General features: G+C 45.1%; 1 pseudogene; it reads right to left on the reverse strand.

Moving 5' to 3' along the window:
* Positions 1–22,305: 22,305 nt before the first annotated feature.
* On the reverse strand, positions 22,306–23,543 carry LOC115124515 (desmin-like; annotated as a pseudogene).
* Between the last annotated feature and the right edge of the window lie 452 nt (positions 23,544–23,995).

A 23,995-nucleotide genomic window follows, 5' to 3' on the forward strand; every position in this document is an offset into this window, starting at 1 on the left:
CATGTCAGGTAGTCCTGGGGCATGGTCCTAGGGCTCAGGTCCTCTGAGAGAGAGAAAGAAAGAGAGAAGGAAAGAATTAGAGAGAGCACACTTAAATTCACACAGGACACCGAATAGGACAGGAGAAGTACTCCAGATATAACAAACTGACCCTAGCCCCCCGACACATAAACTACTGCAGCATAAATACTGGAGGCTGAGACAGGAGGGGTCAGGAGACACTGTGGGGTCAGGAGACTGATCTATTTGAGTTAAAACTAAATGTTCACCTCAACGTGCAGCTGTAGGAGGCCGCTATACCTCACTGACTGCTGAGACGTGAATTGATGCATGCTGAGTTTCCCTGGCCCACTAACCCCTCTCATTTTAATTCATGGAATCCAAAAACCTGACTACAGCTATGTCTGAACGTAATCGTGCCAGCCAAGACTAGAAACTGGTCTTAAATGTTTAAATCTAGATTAACCCAGAGTCATAGATATGTAGATATGGCTCTGGATTGACTCAATAAAAAAGTACAACGTTGAAAGGACGTGTCCTTTTTCCTCTTGCAATAGCAGCAATGAGCATTGCGAAGACAATGACTGAATAACCTAGTAGTGTCAGATAAGTCAAGCAGGGATGTAATCCGTATTAGCGCCGGTAGCTGTGTGCATGGTTGATGCACTACTGATTCACTGTACGTTCTAAGGCCTTATCATAGAGGTGCAGCTTGCGTCTTGTGTAAAATGGTGGGAAGCTATGGCAGGAGGGTAAAAGCAACCACACAACAGGAGGGGAAGGGCAAAGATGTTATAAGGAGTGTTACTTTAATAACAATTCAAAAGGGATTTGGGTGTTACATGGACCAATCACTTTCAGCCCACCTAATGACATAGGATGCTATCTTTTAGCCTACTGCTCCTTTTTATCTGCTTCTGGTTGGACAATGTCTTCATGCCCTCACAATAGGTTCTTGCCATCCCTTCTTGCAAGTGTCAGAGGGTGACCAAAATAGTGTTATGCCAGGCATAACGCTGCCAACTCATCCGGTGTAGATTAGATAACGGCCAACTCATCCGGTGTAGATTTGTAGAATATTCATTTCCCCAAAAGTAGTCATCCTTAAGAAAACTGTTCCCCTCATGATTTGTGGCTCAATTTTCAGATTTTGTGATAATTTTGATAATCTCCAAAGGGAAATGATTGCTGAACTCCATTATTTGAATGTGTCTTCTGGGAGAATATTGCATACAGTACAGTGTATCTAAAGTACAGTCTGGACTAATGGCTTTTTAGAAGCAGAGTCATTTCCTGGTGAAGTGCTCTGTTTTTTGGCTACTGTAGTTCCTCAATCATAGTCTGCATTTACAAGGTTGCACAGTCACACAGCTTGGCTCTGACAGTGACTTTGACTGCCACAATGTACAGACAGGCTGTAAGCGTGATTCAAGACTGCACAAGCCCACTAAGCTACTGTAGCTCTGGGACCTAAAACCTAAACACTTCACTTACGGCTACCAAACCACTTTAGTTACTTGTATGTGTAAACAAGTGACCGAAACACTAAAGACAAAAAAGACTAAAAAAAGCACTCTGTCTCTCTGCAACCTTGGATTAGTAGCTAGTTCAGAATAATGTACAATGCCAACTTCTAAAGTCATCTGTTTACTCTCACATAATCTGTCAAGTCAACTAAGAAAATAGGCGTTGATTCCACTAGATGTGGAGACACAGATCAATCTCCAGGCAGTGCATTTCAGAACATGTTCAGAACATAAGAGAAAGAAAACACCTGACTCAGACAGAGGTAGTCCAATTAATTCAACTGGAGTTACACATTTTTATCCATAATTTTATGGCCCCAAAAAAGTTCACTAGACTCATTTAGGGAGGCTAACAGAGCAAAATCGAGTTCGAGAACAAACCAGCCATGTTATCGGCCAATTCATCTCTGTGGCAACATTGCGTTTAATTAAGAGCGAATGAAAAGAGAGTAGAAAGTTGTCTGTCTGTCCATCTATCAAAGACTGACGCAGAAACAGAGTGCTATTGCACGGTAGCGGAGAAGAATTGTGGATGTTTCTTTATAATTCAGTTAATTCATAGATTGGTTGTTGTGGTAGAACTACTAGATTTCTTATCATCACACAGCAAATGTTTTCCTCCTGTTTTTTTTAAAACTCTGCGAGGCCTTAGTTCATGGACAAGCTAATGAATAAGTGAATAACATGAAAGCTATTCATTTCATGTCCATTAGCTGTGTACAATTTAAGTTTTGAATACTCAATTTGTTGATGGTGTCTAGGGCTGTTTCATCGATTTGTGTCTGTGCCTATGGGCAACTTCGACCCAGAGCTTGGCGCTGAAGCGTCTACAAAGCTGTTTATCCCTGTGGCAAGATGTTGCCCGCTGAAACCTGCTGGTTCCTGCTGTGCCACAGCATACTGCTATCAAATTATCCCCCAACCCCAAGAGGAAATAAGAGATATCAGATACCATTAAAGCTTAATGTGGCCACCCAGACCTGCTTCACGTAGCCTTGATGTGTTCTTCTGACTGCTGCTGCTGACAAGCCCAAGATGCATGACTCTGTCAATTTGGGGGAGGAAATGAACTGCTACTTGACTTCTTACACTGCTTCAGAGTTGATATGAATGGGTTCCTAGAAATGATCAATCCAGGAGACGTTCTATCATCTCCCTGTGCTGCTAGAGAGCGTGTTTCAATTGTTACACTTTACATTATTTACCTTCATTTGAGGTCATTAGTATAGCTGGAGTAATGTCAACCATCAATCCGCTCCTTTACGGTACATAATATTTACTGTGTATGTAACCTACAGGCCCTAAAGTGAAATGTCAGGTGAAGGCTCCAGCTTCAGATGTAGTTTAAAGCAAAGCGACGATACTCATTACCATAGCGACATTCAGGACTCGACTTTGAAAATATCCCCGTCTCAGACACCAATTCATCAAAGTTGCCAACGTTGGAAGAAGCGACCGACTTTAACCTTGAGCTGTGGACATTAGTGCAGAGATGTGAAATTTTAAGTTGGGAGAAAATATGCTGATCTCGTTGAAGACTTATGATGGTTGCATTTTTCCCTACACAGGAATTCCAACAGTATGTTTCAAACAGACATTATTCGACACACAACCCTTCTGTGGCGTTGATCATTAAAATTGTCTTTCTCAACATTTTGGCCTTCAGTCCCTAATTGGTATGTTAATTTGCAAAATACCACATTGATGCTTATGGGTGTAACCTACTAAACCTTCTTGCTTTTTTCCACAGTTACAGCAGTTACTGTAACTAATCTGTCTTTATTTTGGGAATGGTTTTGAATTACTGCCTTAGGTCCCATTTCAATATGATTCTCCATGTATGCAGACTTTGAGAATACTTAAAGGGATCTGTTATATGTTAAAGGATGATTTGTACATCCTTAGCAGGCCTCGCAAACCTTTCTATATCCAGAAAGATTAAGCTGAAATGCTTGGAAATGCTAAGTCACAATCAAGTGATCTTACTCCTGTAGTTCTGTGGGAGAGAGAGAGAGAGGTTCCAATGTATGACGCGAAATCAAAACATAAGCTCCAGCTACAATCATGACGAGCCAACATAATGATGCAGTGCTTTCATTCTCCTCAAGCCCAAAGGCCCATTGCAGTCAAAAACACGATTTCCTATTTTTTATACACTGAACAAAAATATAAACTCAACATGTAAAGTGTTGGTCCCATGTTTCATGAGCTGAAATTAAAGATCAAAGAAATGTTCCATACTCACAAAAAGCAAAGATTTTGTGCACACATTTGTTTACATCCCTGTTAGTGAGTATTTCTCCTCAAGATAATCAATCCACCTGAAAGATGTGGCATATCAAGAAGCTGATTAAACAGCAGGATCATTACACAGGTGCACCTTGTGCTATGGGCAATAAAAGGCCACTCTAAAGTGTGCAGTTTTGTCACACAACACAAGTTTTGAGGGAGCGTGCAATTGGCATGCTGACTGCAGGAATGTCCATCAGAACTGTTGACAGAGAATCTAATGTTCATTTCTCTACCATAAACCGCCTCCAACATCATTTTAGAGAATTTGGCAGTACCTCCAACCGGTCTCACAACCGCAGACCACATCTAACCAAAGCAGCCCAGGACTTCCACATCTGGCTTTTTTACCTGTGGGATCATCTGAGACCAGCCACCCGGACAGCTGATGAAACTGTGGAGTATTTCTGTCTGTAATAAAGCCCTTTTGTGGTGAAGAACAAATTCTGATTAACTGGGCCTGGCTCCCAAGTGGGTGTTCCTATGCCCTCCCAGGCACACCGATGGCTGCGCCCCTGTCCATTTTTTCATTATATGAACTGTACATCTGTAAAATCGTTGAAATTGTTGCATGTTGTGTTTATATTTTTGTTCAGTATACAGTATATCCAGTATATTTCCACTTTAGGGTTGGAATAATACTATGAAAATTATGATTATGCCCTTTTAGTGTAAGAGCTGTTTGAAAAGACTTCCTAAAATGTCAGCCTGTTTTGCTGGGATGGAGACCAATAAGAAAGAGCTCCAAACCTCTTTTCCATATAGCTACAGTAGTCTTCCCTACTCAGACCACTCCCAGACAGTCCAAGCAAAATTATTGCTTAAGAAATGTCTCTTTGCTAAGAAGCCATTTAGATTTTTTTTGACCATTTTAATTGAAAACAATCACAGTAAGGTACATCATTTTTTCCCCAGAAATTATTTGATATTGAGATAAAAACATGTGCATTGAACCTGTAATAGAATCCAATGATTTCAGGAAATCAGGAAATTACACATCAGACACAGAAACAGGCGGTCTCTGTGAGGAGGGGAGAACTTAGAGTTGCAAAGCTAGTGGAGAAACAAGAATTGCGATTAACCACTACCATTATTGTGGTTCGCCGACAAGTCCTAGGCTAGTGATGCAGGTCCAGTTGAGGGACTGAAATACTGTATGCATGAAATACTGTTTGTGTATCCATGGGTTTAGAAAAAATAAAAAGGTGGTGAATGGAAAATAGAGTAGCAGGTTTCCAAACATTAACAGATTATCAAGAAGGAAAACATACACTTCAGTAGCATCAAAGAGAGAATGAATAGAGCCTGAACGTTATCTGACCGAAAGCTGAAGAGGCAGCCTAAAAATAGAAGTGATATCTTTATCACCTAAACCTCAAGACTCGATGGCGATGTTGAAAGCAGTGAGAGAGCCTTGCAGCCTTCCGTCTTTGTGAGTGTGACAAGAAAGCAGTCTTTGAGGAAAATTACCGCTACTTTGTGATTATGTCATCATATAAACTTAAGAAATTTACATCAGATAGCTGAGACCCAGTGTGGCCATACTTTCAAACATTAGAGCAAGTTTAAGTTTTAGTTTAAGTTTAAGCATCAGCCAATTAATATCGTCCATGTAGATGCACTTGATCAAAGGCTACATGTTAGCTGTTCACATTACCTGGTGCATTTAGCCCTATGCTAACCTCACCAGGTGGCCTTGATTATTTCCTGTAACAATTTCTGAATCAGGCTATGAAAGATTTTAAACTTTTTCTCCACAACATTTACATTTAAGTCATTTAGCAGACGCTCTTATCCAGAGCGACTTACAAATTGGTGCATTCACCTTATGACCTCCAGTGGAACAGTAGTGCATCTAAATCTTTTAAGGGGGAGGGGGGTGAGAGGGATTACTTTATCCTATCCTAGGTATTCCTTAAAGAGGTGGGGTTTCAGGTGTCTCCGGAAGGTGGTGATTGACTCCGCTGTCCTGGCGTCGTGAGGGAGTTTGTTCCACCATTGGGGGGCCAGAGCAGCGAACAGTTTTGACTGGGCTGAGCGGGAACTGTACTTCCTCAGTGGTAGGGAGGCGAGCAGGCCAGAGGTGGATGAACGCAGTGCCCTTGTTTGGGTGTAGGGCCTGATCAGAGCCTGGAGGTACTGAGGTGCCGTTCCCCTCACAGCTCCGTAGGCAAGCACCATGGTCTTGTAGCGGATGCGAGCTTCAACTGGAAGCCAGTGGAGGGAGCGGAGGAGCGGGGTGACGTGAGAGAACTTGGGAAGGTTGAACACCAGACGGGCTGCGGCGTTCTGGATGAGTTGTAGGGGTTTAATGGCACAGGCAGGGAGCCCAGCCAACAGCGAGTTGCAGTAATCCAGACGGGAGATGACAAGTGCCTGGATTAGGACCTGCGCCGCTTCCTGTGTGAGGCAGGGTCGTACTCTGCGGATGTTGTAGAGCATGAACCTACAGGAATGGGCCACCGCCTTGATGTTAGTTGAGAACGACAGGGTGTTGTCCAGGATCACGCCAAGGTTCTTAGCGCTCTGGGAGGAGGACACAATGGAGTTGTCAACCGTGATGGCGAGATCATGGAACGGGCAGTCCTTCCCCGGGAGGAAGAGCAGCTCCGTCTTGCCGAGGTTCAGCTTGAGGTGGTGATCCGTCATCCACACGGATATGTCTGCCAGACATGCAGAGATGCGATTCGCCACCTGGTCATCAGAAGGGGGAAAGGAGAAGATTAATTGTGTGTCGTCTGCATAGCAATGATAGGAGAGACCATGTGAGGTTATGACAGAGCCAAGTGACTTGGTGTATAGCGAGAATAGGAGAGGGCCTAGAACAGAGCCCTGGGGACACCAGTGGTGAGAGCACGTGGTGTGGAGACGGATTCTCGCCACGCCACCTGGTAGGAGCGACCTGTCAGGTAGGACGCAATCCAAGCGTGGGCCGCGCCGGAGATGCCCAACTCGGAGAGGGTGGAGAGGAGGATCTGATGGTTCACAGTATCGAAGGCAGCCGATAGGTCTAGAAGGATGAGAGCAGAGGAGGAGAGAGTTAGCTTTAGCAGTGCGGAGCGCCTCCGTGATACAGAGAAGAGCAGTCTCAGTTGAATGACTAGTCTTGAAACCTGACTGATTTGGATCAAGAAGGTCATTCTGAGAGAGATAGCGGGAGAGCTGGCCAAGGACGGCACGTTCAAGAGTTTTGGAGAGAAAAGAAAGAAGGGATACTGGTCTGTAGTTGTTGACATCGGAGGGATCGAGTGTAGGTTTTTTCAGAAGGGGTGCAACTCTCGCTCTTTTGAAGACGGAAGGGACGTAGCCAGCGGTCAGGGATGAGTTGATGAGCGAGGTGAGGTAAGGGAGGAGGTCTCCGGAAATGGTCTGGAGAAAGAGGAGGGGATAGGGTCAAGCGGGCAGGTTGTAGGGCGGCCGGCCGTCACAAGACGCGAGATTTCATCTGGAGAGAGAGGGGAGAAAGAGGTCAGAGCACAGGGTAGGGCAGTGTGAGCAGAACCAGCGGTGTCGTTTGACTTAGCAAACGAGGATCGGATGTCGTCGACCTTCTTTTCAAAATGGTTGACGAAGTCATCTGCAGAGAGGGAGGAGGGGGAGGGGGAGGAGGATTCAGGAGGGAGGAGAAGGTTGCAAAGAGCTTCCTAGGGTTAGAGGCAGATGCTTGGAATTTAGAGTGGTAGAAAGTGGCTTTAGCAGCAGAGAGAGAAGAGGAAAATGTAGAGAGGAGGGAGTGAAAGGATGTCAGGTCCGCAGGGAGGCGAGTTTTCCTCCATTTCCGCTCGGCTGCCCGGAGCCCTGTTCTGTGAGCTCGCAATGAGTCGTCGAGCCACGGAGCGGGAGGAGGACCGAGCCGGCCTGGAGGATAGGGGACATAGAGAGTCAAAGGATGCAGAAAGGGAGGAGAGGAGGGTTGAGGAGGCAGAATCAGGAGATAGGTTGGAGAAGGTTTGAGCAGAGGGAAGAGATGATAGGATGGAAGAGGAGAGAGTAGCGGGGGAGAGAGCGAAGGTTGGGACGGCGCGATACCATCCAGTAGGGGCAGTGTGGGAAGTGTTGGATGAGAGCGAGAGGGAAAAGGATACAAGGTAGTGGTCGGAGACTTGGAGGGGAGTTGCAACGAGGTTAGTGGAAGAACAGCATCTAGTAAAGATGAGGTCGAGCGTATTTCCTGCCTTGTGAGTAGGGGGAAGGTGAGAGGGTGAGGTCAAAAGAGGAGAGGGTGGAAAGAAGGAGGCAGAGAGGAATGAGTCAAAGGTAGGCGTGGGGAGGTTAAAGTCGCCCAGAACTGTGAGAGGTGAGCCGTCCTCAGGAAAGGAGCTTATCAAGGCATCAAGCTCATTGATGAACTCTCCGAGGGAACCTGGAGGGCGATAAATGATAAGGATGTTAAGCTTGAAAGGGCTGGTAACTGTGACAGCATGGAATTCAAAGGAGGCGATAGACAGATGGGTAAGGGGAGAAAGAGAGAATGACCACTTGGGAGAGATGAGGATCCCGGTGCCACCACCCCGCTGGCCAGAAGCTCTCGGGGTGTGCGAGAACACGTGGGCAGACGAAGAGAGAGCAGTAGGAGTAGCAGTGTTGTCTGTGGTGATCCATGTTTCCGTCAGTGCCAAGAAGTCGAGGGACTGGAGGGAGACATAGGCGGAGATGAACTCTGCCTTGTTGGCCGCAGATCGGCAGTTCCAGAGGCTACCGGAGACCTGGAACTCCACGTGGGTCGTGCGCGCTGGGACCACCAGATTAGGTGGCCGCGGCCACGCGTGTGGAGCGTTTGTATGGTCTGTGCAGAGAGGAGAGAACAGGGATAGACAGACACATAGTTGACAGGCTACACAAGAGGCTACGCTAATGCAAAGGAGATTGGAATGACAAGTGGACTACACGTCACGAGTGTTCAGAGAGTTAAGCTTACGTAGCAAGAATCTTATTGACTAAAATGATTAAAATGATACAGTACTGCTGAAGTAGGCTAGCTGGCAGAGGCTGCGTTGTTGACTAAGTAGGCTAGTTGGCATTGGCTGCGTTGTTGACACTACACTAATCAAGTCGTTCCGTTGAGTGTAATAGTTTCTACTGTGCTGCTATTCGGGGCTAGCTGGCTAGCTAGCAGTGTTGATTACGTTACGTTGCGTTAAAAGAACGACAATAGCTGGCTAGCTAACCTAGGAAATCGCTCTAGACTACACAATTATCTTTGATACAAAGACGGCTATGTAGCTAGCTATGTAGCTAGCTACGATCAAACAAATCAAGCCGTTGTACTGTAATGAAATGAAATGAAAAAATGTGATACTACCTGTGGAGCGAAGCGAAATGCGACCGGATTGTTGAGTGCAGAAGTTCTGTTCGGTAGACGTTGCTGTTGGCTAGCTAGCAGAGTCTCCTATGTTAAGGACGACATAAAACTACACACTCTAAACTACACAATTATCTTGGGTACGAAGACAGCAAAGACAACTATGTAGCTAGCTAACACTACACTAATCAAGTCGTTCAGTTGAGTGTAATAGTTGTGCTGCTAATCGGTAGACGGTGGACTAGCTAACGGTGGACGTTAGCTAGCTGGCTAGCTGCAGGGCAGTGTAGACTGCGTTAGGACGACGAAATACGATAATTACGCAATTATCTATGATACAAAGACGGCTGTGTAGCTAGCTAAGAAGAAATTGCTAAGATTAGACAAATCAAACCGTTGTACTATAATGAAATGTAATGAAATGTAATACTACTGCGGACCGAGTGCAGATGCGACCGCTCGCTCCAACCCGGAGCGATAAAATAGGTCAACCTGGCCACCAAAGGGATATACTATATTTAAACCTCCGAACTCAATAATTACTTTTGTTCCCCTTCACTTGGTTTCATGATTATTTCATCCATAACTAGGCTACTTACTAACATTGCTAATTCTTAAAGCTCATTTTCACATATATGACTAAATCCTAAATAAGTTTAACTAAATACATTTTTGCTAATCCGTTTCAATAATATCAATGTGCTTTTATGGAGAAAAGATAAAGGAGGTCTCTAATACAACATTCAAGTTTATTGTACAATGTAAAAATATATATAATTAAAGATCCTTATGGACTATTAGAATCATCATTGCTTTCCTGGTGGCACACAATGTTAAAGTGGTTGATTGCAAACAACAATGCTCATTAACTGTGGGTTCAAGCTCCTTTTGCTTCAAGCATCCTTGTTAAGGAAAACATTGTTCACTGCTGGTCCACGCATATGTGACTAAGTGAGTGATTATAGTAATGCATATAGAACATTGTACATGTACGTAAGTGTAAGCCTACACTTCTATGTAACTCAACTCTGGACCTCGAAGCCAGTTCCACTGCATTGTTTCATTGTTCAGGGACAGATTTAGACCTGGGACATCAGGTGTGTGCAATTAATTATCAGGTAGAACAGAAAACCAGCAGGCTCCAGACCTCATAGGGTAAGTGTTGAATACTTCTGGCCTGTACTATAGCAGGAAGATGATTTATGTAGCAGTGACAGTAACCTATGTGTCGGTCTGCAACAGGGACTCCAACAAGAATCTCCTCCTTAAATGTATTCGCAATCTTCATTTACAAGGTTTTGGCTGCACTTCACTTTTCTTCACAACACACGAACACAATAAATGTAATTCTACATTTCAAAGAAAAAAACTATACTCCAGCTGGAGTTCGAACTTTCTGCAAACAGCAAAACTCACCAGGAGCAAGGTGAACACTGTGAACAACTCTGTGAGCTAATCATTCATCTGAAAACTGGTGTGTGTTTTAGTAACTTTAGTTAGCGGATGGAGCCATTTGACTGCTTTTAAGGACACTCTGGAAAAGTGCTCTATCACGTCATACTACCAGTGTTGTGTTTGAGACCAACTAAAGCCAAGACCGGAGCAAATCGAGTCTGAGTCAAGACCAAGAACGGGGGTTGGGGCAACACCGAGTCAAGACCGAGACCGGGAATGAGGACAACAGGTCTGAGACCAAGTCAAGACCGAGACCAGAAAAATGCGAGTCCAATTCAAGACCATGATTGTAATTTTGTCAAATCACCACCATAATAAGAGATCAAAATGTCCAGTATTTCTGTGTTCATATTTCAGAACAACATATGGATTTTTTAGACATTCAAAATAGTGAAACAAAATGCATGCTGAGGGAAAATACTCTACAAATTAGTACTTAACCAAAGACAGAGGGGAATAATAGGCCTTCTACACCTTCATAGAAGGGCTAAGGATTTATAAAATAATGGTTATAATAATATAATAATAATGATAATTATATAATTATTTTAAAGTATGTTCTGATTTAATCTCTTCAGTTTTTGTTGAAAATGAAAGGGTTAACACTGAAGAGAAAAATGGATCCAATCAGGATTTTTCTATGCTGGTGTCTGCAGCGATAAATCTAGCTAGCTCGATAAAGTTCGATAAAGGTGTCTACCATTCAACTGTATTAGGGCAACATTTTCGAGTGACAGTGGAATCAACCAATCACATTTTGACTTAATGGGTGGAACCATTTTTACAAAACCTATTGAAACTTCTGTCTTCTTGAAGGCCAACAGGTCACTGCGCGATAGCGAGCTGTAGTTTTCCCACGGTCTAGCTAGCTAGCTTTTGTTGTCAGATTGTTTGCAGCTGCTGTAGCAGGTGTTATCAAAGGGGATGTTGTTGCTAATTTGTTAGCTTCTCCATTTTCAAGAATAACTTGAAAAGTTAAAGACACACACATGTGACTAGTGCCTTTCCACAACTTTATCTCGTAAATCTTTTGAAAGTACCTTTCCGCCCATAGTAGTTGGTTATACCTCAAGTTTGCAAATGCAATTTTAAGGGGGGGTGTTCACTTATCCAACAGGGTATTTTACTGTTTTACTTTTCAGAGAGTTTTTTAAATGTTTTTTTCTCACTTGGATATTGTGGGTTACTGTGTGCAAATAAAGCCGGAAAAAGTCCAATTTTATGTGTTTTCATTTCAGGCTGAAGGCAACAACAGGTGAACATTTTGAAAAGGGGTGGTAACTTTCTACACAGTGTGTGTGTGTGTGTGTGTGTAACATTTTATGGTCTAAGTTCACAACAATGCTTAAACCACATCACTCTGATTGGGTAGGCCTGTCAGGGTCTGGCTCCCCAGTGGGTGTGCCTCTGTCCACCAAGGCCCATTCATGTGACCCATCCATGTCTACTCCCCAAACCGTGCATGATGACAATTGCACATCACAAATAGCCTACTAAAGAACACTTCAGACTAAACTTTTTCAATACCTGGTTTGCATACCCATTGTTGCCTTAGTTAGCATTTACTGCTAGATATCAAACATTGAAACGTCTTTCCTACCCTACCGGCTACCGATGTCATTCCTCTGTGAGCTGCTCCATGCCAAAACCAGTTGAGAGCTGCACATTCTTGCTGCCTGCAGATTACATTCAGTTTAAAGTTGGCAATATGTACGGAGCGCATGTGAATATATTTCACGTGCTTTGCGCTTGTGTAGGCTGCTTTGTGCATGATTTCCCTATTGTACTACATAATTGATCAATCCTATACCGCCACTACACTACTTTTACATGCATCAGTAGGGATTAAGAAGTGAGTATACACAATGCCCATTGAAAAATAGTGGCTCTGTCGCAGCCGGACGCGACTGGGAGGTCCGTGTGGCGACGCACAACTGACCTAGCGTCGTCCGGGTTAGGGAGGGATTGGCCGCTAGAGATATCCTTGTCTCATCGCGCACCAGCGACTCCTGTGGCAGACCGAGCGCAGTGCACACTAACCAAGGTCGCCAGGTGCAGGGTGTTTCTTCTGACACATTGGTGCAGCTGACTTCCGGGTTGGATGTGTGCTGTGTTAAGAAGCAGTGCGGCTTGGTTGGGTTGTGTTTCGGAGGACGCATGACTTTCGACCTTCGTCTCTCCCGAGCCCATACGGGATTTGTAGCGATGAGACAAGATAGTAACTACTAATAATTGGATACTATGAAATTGGGGAGAAAAAGGGGGTAAAATTCAACATTTAAAAAAATGGTGGGTATATGGTTTATACCTGCGTATAGCCTACACTGGTGACTGTAGGCTACTTGCCCTTTGTGTTCTACAAAAAGTTCACTCTCCTACATGAGTGTGCTGGTATTATGGTTGCTGTCCTTTCAGAATCACAAACCTGTCACACACTGAATAGGTTCGCAACTGCGCAAACATGTCTATAATAGATATAAAGGCTGCTAAGATACTGTTTTAATGTTTCAAGAAAGAAGTGTATATATTTTGCCTGGTTTTATGCGCTGATATTTTAGTTTTTTTTACTCCGCTGGTCTCTGCTGGTCTCGGGAAGAAATTATAAGTCCTCACTGTCTGAGACCTCGTCAAGACCGAGACAATCAAGGCCGGATTGAGTACTACAACACTGTCTACTATGTCAAAGATTTTAATTTGCTGATGGAATTTAAACCGGATATAATCGTGGCAAGCTGGTGAAATTAGCATAGGGATAAACGTACCAGGGTATGTGATGGCAACAGCTACATGTAGTCTTTGATCACGTGCAACTGCAGTGGTTCCTCAATTTAAAGTTGTGTAATACCTCCGTTTAGTGTGCTTACCTTTAATGCTCCTTCGAGCCACCAGAAGACATCTTTGAGCAATTCTACTCCATCTACTACATAATATGACCGCTGCAGTTTGAGATTATGTATTTTCTTGATGAAAATAAGGCCTTTATTACTAACCATTTATTTTTGGTATTTTAGCTTAATTAAATTGATTAATTTCATGGTGTTTCTATTGCAAGAATAACAAAAATGCTTTTTACAGTAGCCTATGTAGGACTATAGCCTACCGTATCCAAAACATCCGTTAATACAAGTTCTTTAAAAATAGAAATATGGGCAGAATATTGTATACTCAACAAAAAATATAAACACAACATGCAACAATTTCAATGATTTTTACTTAGTTACACTTCATAGACAGAAATCAGTCAATTTAAATAAATGCATTAGGCCCTAATCTATGGATTTCACATGACTGAGCAGTGACACAGCCATGGGTGGACCTGGGAAGGCATAGGCCCTCCCACTTGGGAGCCAGGACCACCCACTAGGGAGCCAGACCCAGCCAGTCAGAATTTTACATTTACATTTAAGTCATTTAGCAGACGCTCTTATCCAGAGCGACTTACAAATTGGTGCATTCACCTTATGACCTCCAGTGGAACAGTAGTGCATCTAAATCTTTTCAGGGGAGGGGGTGAGAGGGATTACTTTATCCTATCCTAGGTATTCCTTAAAGAGGTGGGGTTTCAGGTGTCTCCGGAAGGTGGTGATTGACTCCGCTGTCCTGGCGTCGTGAGGGAGTTTGTTCCACCATTGGGGGGCCAGAGCAGCGAACAGTTTTGACTGGGCTGAGCGGGAACTGTACTTCCTCAGTGGTAGGGAGGCGAGCAGGCCAGAGGTGGATGAACGCAGTGCCCTTGTTTGGGTGTAGGGCCTGATCAGAGCCTGGAGGTACTGAGGTGCCGTTCCCCTCACAGCTCCGTAGGCAAGCACCATGGTCTTGTAGCGGATGCGAGCTTCAACTGGAAGCCAGTGGAGGGAGCGGAGGAGCGGGGTGACGTGAGAGAACTTGGGAAGGTTGAACACCAGACGGGCTGCGGCGTTCTGGATGAGTTGTAGGGTTTAATGGCACAGGCAGGGAGCCCAGCCAACAGCGAGTTGCAGTAATCCAGACGGGAGATGACAAGTGCCTGGATTAGGACCTGCGCCGCTTCCTGTGTGAGGCAGGGTCGTACTCTGCGGATGTTGTAGAGCATGAACCTACAGGAACGGGCCACCGCCTTGATGTTAGTTGAGAACGACAGGGTGTTGTCCAGGATCACGCCAAGGTTCTTAGCGCTCTGGGAGGAGGACACAATGGAGTTGTCAACCGTGATGGCGAGATCATGGAACGGGCAGTCCTTCCCGGGAGGAAGAGCAGTTCCGTCTTGCCGAGGTTCAGCTTGAGGTGGTGATCCGTCATCCACACGGATATGTCTGCCAGACATGCAGAGATGCGATTCGCCACCTGGTCATCAGAAGGGGGAAAGGAGAAGATTAATTGTGTGTCGTCTGCATAGCAATGATAGGAGAGACCATGTGAGGTTATGACAGAGCCAAGTGACTTGGTGTATAGCGAGAATAGGAGAGGGCCTAGAACAGAGCCCTGGGGGACACCAGTGGTGAGAGCACGTGGTGTGGAGACGGATTCTCGCCACGCCACCTGGTAGGAGCGACCTGTCAGGTAGGACGCAATCCAAGCGTGGGCCGCGCCGGAGATGCCCAACTCGGAGAGGGTGGAGAGGAGGATCTGATGGTTCACAGTATCGAAGGCAGCCGATAGGTCTAGAAGGATGAGAGCAGAGGAGAGAGAGTTAGCTTTAGCAGTGCGGAGCGCTCCGTGATACAGAGAAGAGCAGTCTCAGTTGAATGACTAGTCTTGAAACCTGACTGATTTGGATCAAGAAGGTCATTCTGAGAGAGATAGCGGGAGAGCTGGCCAAGGACGGCACGTTCAAGAGTTTTGGAGAGAAAAGAAAGAAGGGATACTGGTCTGTAGTTGTTGACATCGGAGGGATCGAGTGTAGGTTTTTTCAGAAGGGTGCAACTCTCGCTCTCTTGAAGACGGAAGGGACGTAGCCAGCGGTCAGGGATGAGTTGATGAGCGAGGTGAGGTAAGGGAGGAGGTCTCCGGAAATGGTCTGGAGAAGAGAGGAGGGGATAGGGTCAAGCGGGCAGGTTGTAGGGCGGCCGGCCGTCACAAGACGCGAGATTTCATCTGGAGAGAGAGGGGAGAAAGAGGTCAGAGCACAGGGTAGGGCAGTGTGAGCAGAACCAGCGGTGTCGTTTGACTTAGCAAACGAGGATCGGATGTCGTCGACCTTCTTTTCAAAATGGTTGACGAAGTCATCTGCAGAGAGGGAGGAGGGGGGAGGGGGAGGAGGATTCAGGAGGGAGGAGAAGGTTGCAAAGAGCTTCCTAGGGTTAGAGGCAGATGCTTGGAATTTAGAGTGGTAGAAAGTGGCTTTAGCAGCAGAGAGAGAAGAGGAAAATGTAGAGAGGAGGGAGTGAAAGGATGTCAGGTCCGCAGGAGGCGAAGTTTTCCTCCATTTCCGCTCGGCTGCCCGGAGCCCTGTTCTGTGAGCTCGCAATGAGTCGTCGAGCCACGGAGCGGGAGGGAGGACCGAGCCGGCCTGGAGGATAGGGGACATAGAGAGTCAAAGGATGCAGAAAGGGAGGGAGAGGAGGGTTGAGGAGGCAGAATCAGGAGATAGGTTGGAGAAGGTTTGAGCAGAGGGAAGAGATGATAGGATTAGCGGGGAGAGAGAGCGAAGGTTGGGACGGCGCGATACCATCCGAGTAGGGGCAGTGTGGGAAGTGTTGGATGAGAGAGAGAGGGAAAAGGATACAAGGTAGTGGTCGGAGACTTGGAGGGGAGTTGCAACGAGGTTAGTGGAAGAACAGCATCTAGTAAAGATGAGGTCGAGCGTATTTCCTGCCTTGTGAGTAGGGGGGAAGGTGAGAGGGTGAGGTCAAAAGAGGAGAGGAGTGGAAAGAAGGAGGCAGAGAGGAATGAGTCAAAGGGCGTGGGGAGGTTAAAGTCGCCCAGAACTGTGAGAGGTGAGCCGTCCTCAGGAAAGGAGCTTATCAAGGCATCAAGCTCATTGATGAACTCTCCGAGGGAACCTGGAGGGCGATAAATGATAAGGATGTTAAGCTTGAAAGGGCTGGTAACTGTGACAGCATGGAATTCAAAGGAGGCGATAGACAGATGGGTAAGGGGAGAAAGAGAGAATGACCACTTGGGAGAGATGAGGATCCCGGTGCCACCACCCCGCTGACCAGAAGCTCTCGGGGTGTGCGAGAACACGTGGGCAGACGAAGAGAGAGCAGTAGGAGTAGCAGTGTTGTCTGTGGTGATCCATGTTTCCGTCAGTGCCAAGAAGTCGAGGGACTGGAGGGAGACATAGGCGGAGATGAACTCTGCCTTGTTGGCCGCAGATCGGCAGTTCCAGAGGCTACCGGAGACCTGAACTCCACGTGGGTCGTGCGCGCTGGGACCACCAGATTAGGTGGCCGCGGCCACGCGGTGTGGAGCGTTTGTATGGTCTGTGCAGAGAGGAGAGAACAGGGATAGACAGACACATAGTTGACAGGCTACACAAGAGGCTACGCTAATGCAAAGGAGATTGGAATGACAAGTGGACTACACGTCACGAGTGTTCAGAGAGTTAAGCTTTTACGTAGCAAGAATCTTATTGACTAAAATGATTAAAATGATACAGTACTGCTGAAGTAGGCTAGCTGGCAGAGGCTGCGTTGTTGACTAAGTAGGCTAGTTGGCATTGGCTGCGTTGTTGACACTACACTAATCAAGTCGTTCCGTTGAGTGTAATAGTTTCTACTGTGCTGCTATTCGGGGCTAGCTGGCTAGCTAGCAGTGTTGATTACGTTACGTTGCGTTAAAAGAACGACAATAGCTGGCTAACTAACCTAGGAAGTCGCTCTAGACTACACAATTATCTTTGATACAAAGACGGCTGTGTAGCTAGCTAAGTAGCTAGCTACGATCAAACAAATCAAGCCGTTGTACTGTAATGAAATGAAATGAAAAAATGTGATACTACCTGTGGAGCGAAGCGAAATGCGACCGGATTGTTGAGTGCAGAAGTTCTGTTCGGTAGACGTTGGCTAGCTGTTGGCTAGCTAGCAGAGTCTCCTATGTTAAGGACGACATAAAACTACACACTCTAAACTACACAATTATCTTGGGTACGAAGACAGCAAAGACAACTATGTAGCTAGCTAACACTACACTAATCAAGTCGTTCAGTTGAGTGTAATAGTTGTGCTGCTAATCGGTAGACGGTGGACTAGCTAACGGTGGACGTTAGCTAGCTGGCTAGCTGCAGGGCAGTGTAGACTGCGTTAGGACGACGAAATACGATAATTGATTTTTTTTCCAACTGAAAAGGCTTTATCACAGACAGAACTACTCAGTTTCATCAGCTGTCCATGTGGCTGGTCTCAGACAATCCTGCAGGTGAAGAAACCGGATGTGGAGGTCTTGGGCTGGCGTGGTTACACGTGGGTCTGCGGTTGTGAGGCCGGCTGGACATACAGCAAAATTCTCTAAAATGACGTTGGGAGGCGGCTCATGGTAAAGAAATGAACATAATCTGGCAACAGCTCTAGTGGACATTCCTATAGTCAGCATGCCAATTGCACGCTCCCTCAATACTTAAGATACCTGTGGCATTGTGTTGTGACAAAACTGCACAGTTCGGAGAGGCCTTTTATTGTCCCCAGCACAAGGTGTACCTGTGTAATGATCATGTTGATTAATTAGCTTCTTGACATGCCACACCTGTCAGGTGGATTGATTATTTTGGCAAAGGAGAAATGCTCACTAACAGGGATGACACGAGAGAAATAAGCTTTTTGTGCGTATGTATATTTCAGCTCATGAAACATAGTACCAACACTTTACATGTTGCGTTTATATTTTTGTTCAGTATATAAAATGTTCAGATGGTTAAAGGCTAACATTTGGTTGTTTCGCACTATACCACAACGTACCAGCATAACCTCTAATCTTTTGAGTAATCGCAGAACATCAAGAATTTTAATTGGCTGATGTTTAAACTAAAATGTAATTTTTTACTAATGTTCCCAGTGTGTTTTGACTCAGTGTCTGAGCCTCCGGTGTTCAGTTAAAGATTCTCAAATCCTTCATTATACATACCCATCTCTTTAAAAAAGTCACCTCTTCCAGTGGGGAGACTTTACCCACATACAAGGTGCCATTGTTCAAGACAATGACTAAGATTGCATATGATCAAGTACTCACCATCTCCCCAATCTGAATTTACCCAATATGAACAAAAGATGGGCCATGAAGGTCTTTATGTGAAAGTCAGGGAGAAAACAGAGAAGTGAAAAGGGAATAATTTGTTCTTAGTCATCCTCCTCAACAAAGGTGGCATAAATAACACACATTAACTAAGTCTTTGACTGATTATTTTGCTTCCTCCTTGATGTAGAGAAAGCTCTAAAATGAGAGAGAGGGAACAGAGACTATTCCAAGGCTCTGCGAGGGAAATAGGCAGAAAGAACTTGTGTGCTGCATAGCAAGCATGAATGAGTGACAATCCAAATAAAATACATCCTTCATCTTAGCCAAAATGATTGAACACTTTTGTAAACATGGAACATATGGTAAGTAAAGAGCTCTGTCTTTAACAGAGGACGAACACTCCCAGGGCCATCCGCGACTTCGCCATTTCCAGAATGTTGTATTAGTGTTCTGTTAATATTCCACACCTCACAGTATTCCTGTTCCCACCTGTGTTTACTTCAGCTCTTGTTTCTCCTCGCCATTTGCCATTGTGAATAGTGGAACGTGAGGGTGGACCTTTGGGGAGTGACAGTGTTGACGTGACAGTGAATGTGATGGGGTGATGTGTCGCCTTGCCATTCAACTCATCCCAGTACTTCAGCCACCCTGTCGCTGGAAGGATCATAAATCATCTTCATTGAGCCATGGGGCTGTCTCTGTGACAGGCTAAATGATCGGGGCGGTGGAGGGGCGGATAACAAGGTCCTCAGATGCGGCTCTCAAGTGAAATTCAATGGAGTTTATTAACGGTAGAACCGCACAGCAGTGTCGGCTAGCCATGGCTCACACTGATTGTCAGGTCACAATGGGACTAGAGGATAAAGCTACAGTATAGATCGTTTTAAAACTGTGGAAATGGGTTTGGGTTGGCATTAGGTTTACGGTTGTTTCATTTGAATACGTACCTAATTCCACATATTGACATAAAGGACTATACTGAATATGTCTATGTATTTGGTATTATTTGAAATGATACCTCATATGCTTATTTTACACTAGTATGGCATCTTCCCTGCTCAAAATTATCTGTTTTTCCCTGCTCTATTGTCGTTTACCATGGATTTAAATGCACCCTATTTTGCTATAATGACATAGTTCACGAATGCCATGAATCTTGGAGATCTCGGTACCAAACAGAGAGCGTTTAGTTAACCTACTGGCTGTGTTGTCTTTGCTTGAAAATGATAAATTGTCTAATCAATCCTGACTCTGTTTGTGCTCATTGGTTTAACAACACTGAACTTCTCAGGGAGAGTCGGTTTATTCCGCCAATGAGGGCAAGCATGTGGTTAAGTCTGATTTTCAATCAACTGGGTTTCAGCTATAATGTCATCCTCTACAAACTTAGCCATGTGCTGAATCGTGAATAATGATATTGTGTGTCCATATGTATTATGCTCCATCATGTAATCAATTCCATTCCAAGTGCTCTTAGGAGTGCACCACTATAGACCACATGAATAGAACCCGAACCAGCAGTAACTCCTTAATTAGGGAGCTAAAGGAACCGGGGGTAAGCCCTTTCAGAATGCTTCATTAAGTCCAAATAGGCAACCGGATGGTTGGGTTGGATCCCAACACACCATGCTGTCATTAGGCAGAATTCATGCCAAACACATTAGTCTTTTGTTGTTTGTTCTTTCTCTCAAAACGGATGTTAAATTGTATAATCATGACAATTGTTAATTCACGGCCCATCAAGACCACATCAAAATCACAGCCCGCAGATGGCCAATCCATCAGTGACTTACACAATTGTATTGAGACAACAACCTTCCACCCTTTGGTCTTGCATAAGCTTGTTGACAAACAATTGAACATATTTATCATTGTAGGTTTTAAGACATTTCCATACTATTTTAGGTTCAATTTCTCTCTCAATATCAATCTTTCAGTTAGTTGGTACCATCACTGCTCCATAACTGTTGGTTAGTGTTTGAAGGCCAACATCAGTCCAGATTAGTGTAGATCATCACAGACGTTTCTATTTTAATGTTCAGCATCTTGCACTTGCACCCCATTAAATACGCTCCAGCTCAGCCATCCCCTTGTATATTTAGGTATGGCATTGGTTTGAGGTGTAGTAAAAACAGTCGCCTATTTTTTGACACATCAACCAACACCATAATACATCCCTCCAACAAGGAGTCACACAAAAGCCCTTTATTCTAACAAGTTTCTGCCTCTTTGTATCTTAGAGATCCTAGTCTTTTATTAGCCAAACACTCATCTTATCTGCCACTCTAGACATATGCTAATCTTTCCTCTACTGATTCTCTCTAATTATTAATCAGAGAGAGGGTTATGAAGACGGCTCCATCAGCATGTGCACACACACTGACACTCTGGCATTGAAGTCACTATGCCAAAGGCCCATTGTCTTTTTAATACTGAGAATTTGATTTGTTTCTTAAGCAAATTGAAGGCACACAAAGGCACACTTTACATAGTTAGTTACAGGGGCAGTTCATGGTCTCATGTCCAGGTGACAGGCCAGGCATGGGTCCTCATTGCAAAGCTCTTGGGATGTAAGGGTTTATTTAAAGATTGAGAAAAGGTCACATCATCTTTCAGTTGTTCCTCATCCGTGTCATCTGCTGCACCTTCAACAGTGTAGCTCTTCTCTTGGATGTTGCGCTCCAGCATGTCGTCCTCTGTTTTCACGGTTCTGATGAGGACCATAATTCCTCTCAGTCACTTCCACTGCCTGTTCCTCATGGGTGAAGATCGCTCAAATTCCACCTGCACCATTTCCCTTTCCATTGCCCCCTTCCATTTCCATTGCCATTACCTCCACCAATTCCACTCAATGCCACTCCTCCAGCCACACACATGCGTTACGTAATCAGATGACTTTCATGAGTAACAGAGTAAAGAAACTTTTTCAAATTGGGTAATATTATTACAGATACTTTGTCAAACAACGAGTGCGTTACTTTCAGAGTCATATCTCTACCGGCAGCGTGTTTCCATGATCCGATCTCGACACTTTTCCTCATTTAGTTCACGAGCAAGCGGAGAAAGGCTGTTTGGAGAAATGTCATATGCTCTCCATAGAAATGTATAGAGGACGTATCTCTGATCTTTGCCATTGATCGCTTCTGTGATAGCAAATCCCATAAAGGGCTTTCCCGTCTAGTAGCAAGTGTGCCCTCTATACGTCTCTATAGGTCCCTGTACGTGCGGTCTATAACCAGAACTGGCAGCTCGAAAGAGATTTTGAATGAAAATATAGCCATGTGTACTGTATATTTCCTAATTCCAAGTTAGATTTCCTAATTTAACAGCCCATATGATAGTGCAGTACTTGTAGACTAGTACAGGAAATCACCGCCACAAATGAAAGGTGAAACTAGTGATCAAACCTGAGTTAATATGTAGCCTATTTCTGGTAGAGCGTGCACAGCTCGTCTTGCTCCCTCGAACAGTTAAACAAATGAGATTTTTACATTTTTCATGAAAGTAAAGTAATAACTTGTAAAGTAACCAGTTTCTTTTGTTAAATGTATGGAGTAATATGTTATATTACTTTTAAAGAAACTAATCCCAACACTGCTTATTTCTGAGCTCAATCGCACTCATTCTGCCACTCATCCAAGACAGGTTCTTGACCATACTGCTGAGTTGCAAGTCCTCACCTTCAATCAGCTCAATCTCCAGAGCCATCTTGATGTCCAGAAGGTCCTGGTACTCGCGCAGGTGGTGAGCGATCTTCTCCTTGTTGGTTTCCAGCTCAAGCTTCAGGGCCTCGATCCTCGCCTGCAAGTCTTCCAGTTCCCTCTTGTACCTCTCCGTTGCTTTGTTGACCTCTGCTTCCAGAGCGTCATTCAGAGCATCCAGGTCATACTCTTTGTTTTGGATATCTTTCCCGGCGCTCGTAATTTCTTCTCTAACGCTTCGGGCCTTGTCGACGTGCTTTGTCGTCTTCTTGGTAACGTCTTTGAATTTTGATTTGTACCAGGAATCCATTTCAGCCAAGTTTTTGGCTAGGATTTCATTGTACTGACTTTGGATTTGTTTGAGAGCAGCCAATAGGTCAGGGAGGGCAAAGGAGCTCTGGGATGAGGAATGACCAGAATAGACCTGAGCCATCAGCTCTTCAATTTCCTGTTTCTGCACCCTCTGGAGGAACTTGAGCTCAACCTCCAACTGCTCCAGCTGTTTCTCCAAAGCAATGCGTGCAGAGGTGGCCGCGTCGACATCCAGAAGGAATGCTTCGATTTCCAGCTCGGCCACCTTCCTCTTCTCAAGGGCCTCCTCATATTTGGCTTTGATCTTCTCCAGTTGGCCGACCATGGCCTCCTCCTCGGTGAGGGCCAGGCCCCGCTGGACTCGCATCTTATCTGCGATCTTCATCAGCTCCCTCAGTTGCTGCTCGTACAGCAAGAGCAGGCCAGACGGCTTCACAAAGCGATTCTGGAGGCCTTCGATCTCCATCTCCAACTGCTTGTTCTGCTGCTCCAATGAGTTAACCGTGTCAATGTAAACAGCCAGCCTGTCGTTAAGGACGACCATCTCCTGTCTCTCAACGCTGCGTGTGCCTCCATACCAGCACACATTGTCCCACCAGCCATGCCAGATCTTTGTGTGGAGGACATGGTCCTTCGGGCCATTGTGCCACCTCTTGAACCACCGTGGGTGAAGATGGCATATCGGGTACGGGCATCTCGTCAGGTGGGGGAAGGGCTGGACACCCTGACCTGGTAGAATGTAGAGCTGCTGCTGATGTCCTCAAAGTGGCGGCGGGAAGACGACATCCTTTCTGGGCTATGGCTCATGATGACGGTGAGTTGGTTTTTCGATCTCTGTGTCTGAAGGAGGACCTCTGGTTGGCTGTACACCTCTGCTCTCCATCTCTCATCGTATGGGCCTCTTTATACCCAGACAGCCTGGCCAATCCCTGCCCAACTCCTGAGCAAAGAACTCTGTAATTTCTAACCTCTAAGACAAAGGACCTGACCTGCCTCATGGGCATCTGTCATGTCCCTGTGAGGAGCGGAGTTAGGGCTATGAACCAGTGAGGCAGTCGGGCCCATTAAGAAATAAAGTGAGACATAGGCATTGTTTATCAAGCCTGTAATTATGGATTTACTGCATTTTCATTCCCAAGATTCTTCCCATTCACGAGGCTGCAGTGATGTGAACAGAAGCTAAGTCTGCTCAAAAGCCCTATTCCGCATCTAATCAAAGTACACTACATCATACATCACTTGCTCACTCCTATGAGCAA

This window comes from Oncorhynchus nerka, linkage group LG1 (assembly GCF_034236695.1).
Source record: "Oncorhynchus nerka isolate Pitt River linkage group LG1, Oner_Uvic_2.0, whole genome shotgun sequence".
In the NCBI taxonomy this organism is placed as follows: Eukaryota; Metazoa; Chordata; class Actinopteri; order Salmoniformes; family Salmonidae; genus Oncorhynchus; species Oncorhynchus nerka.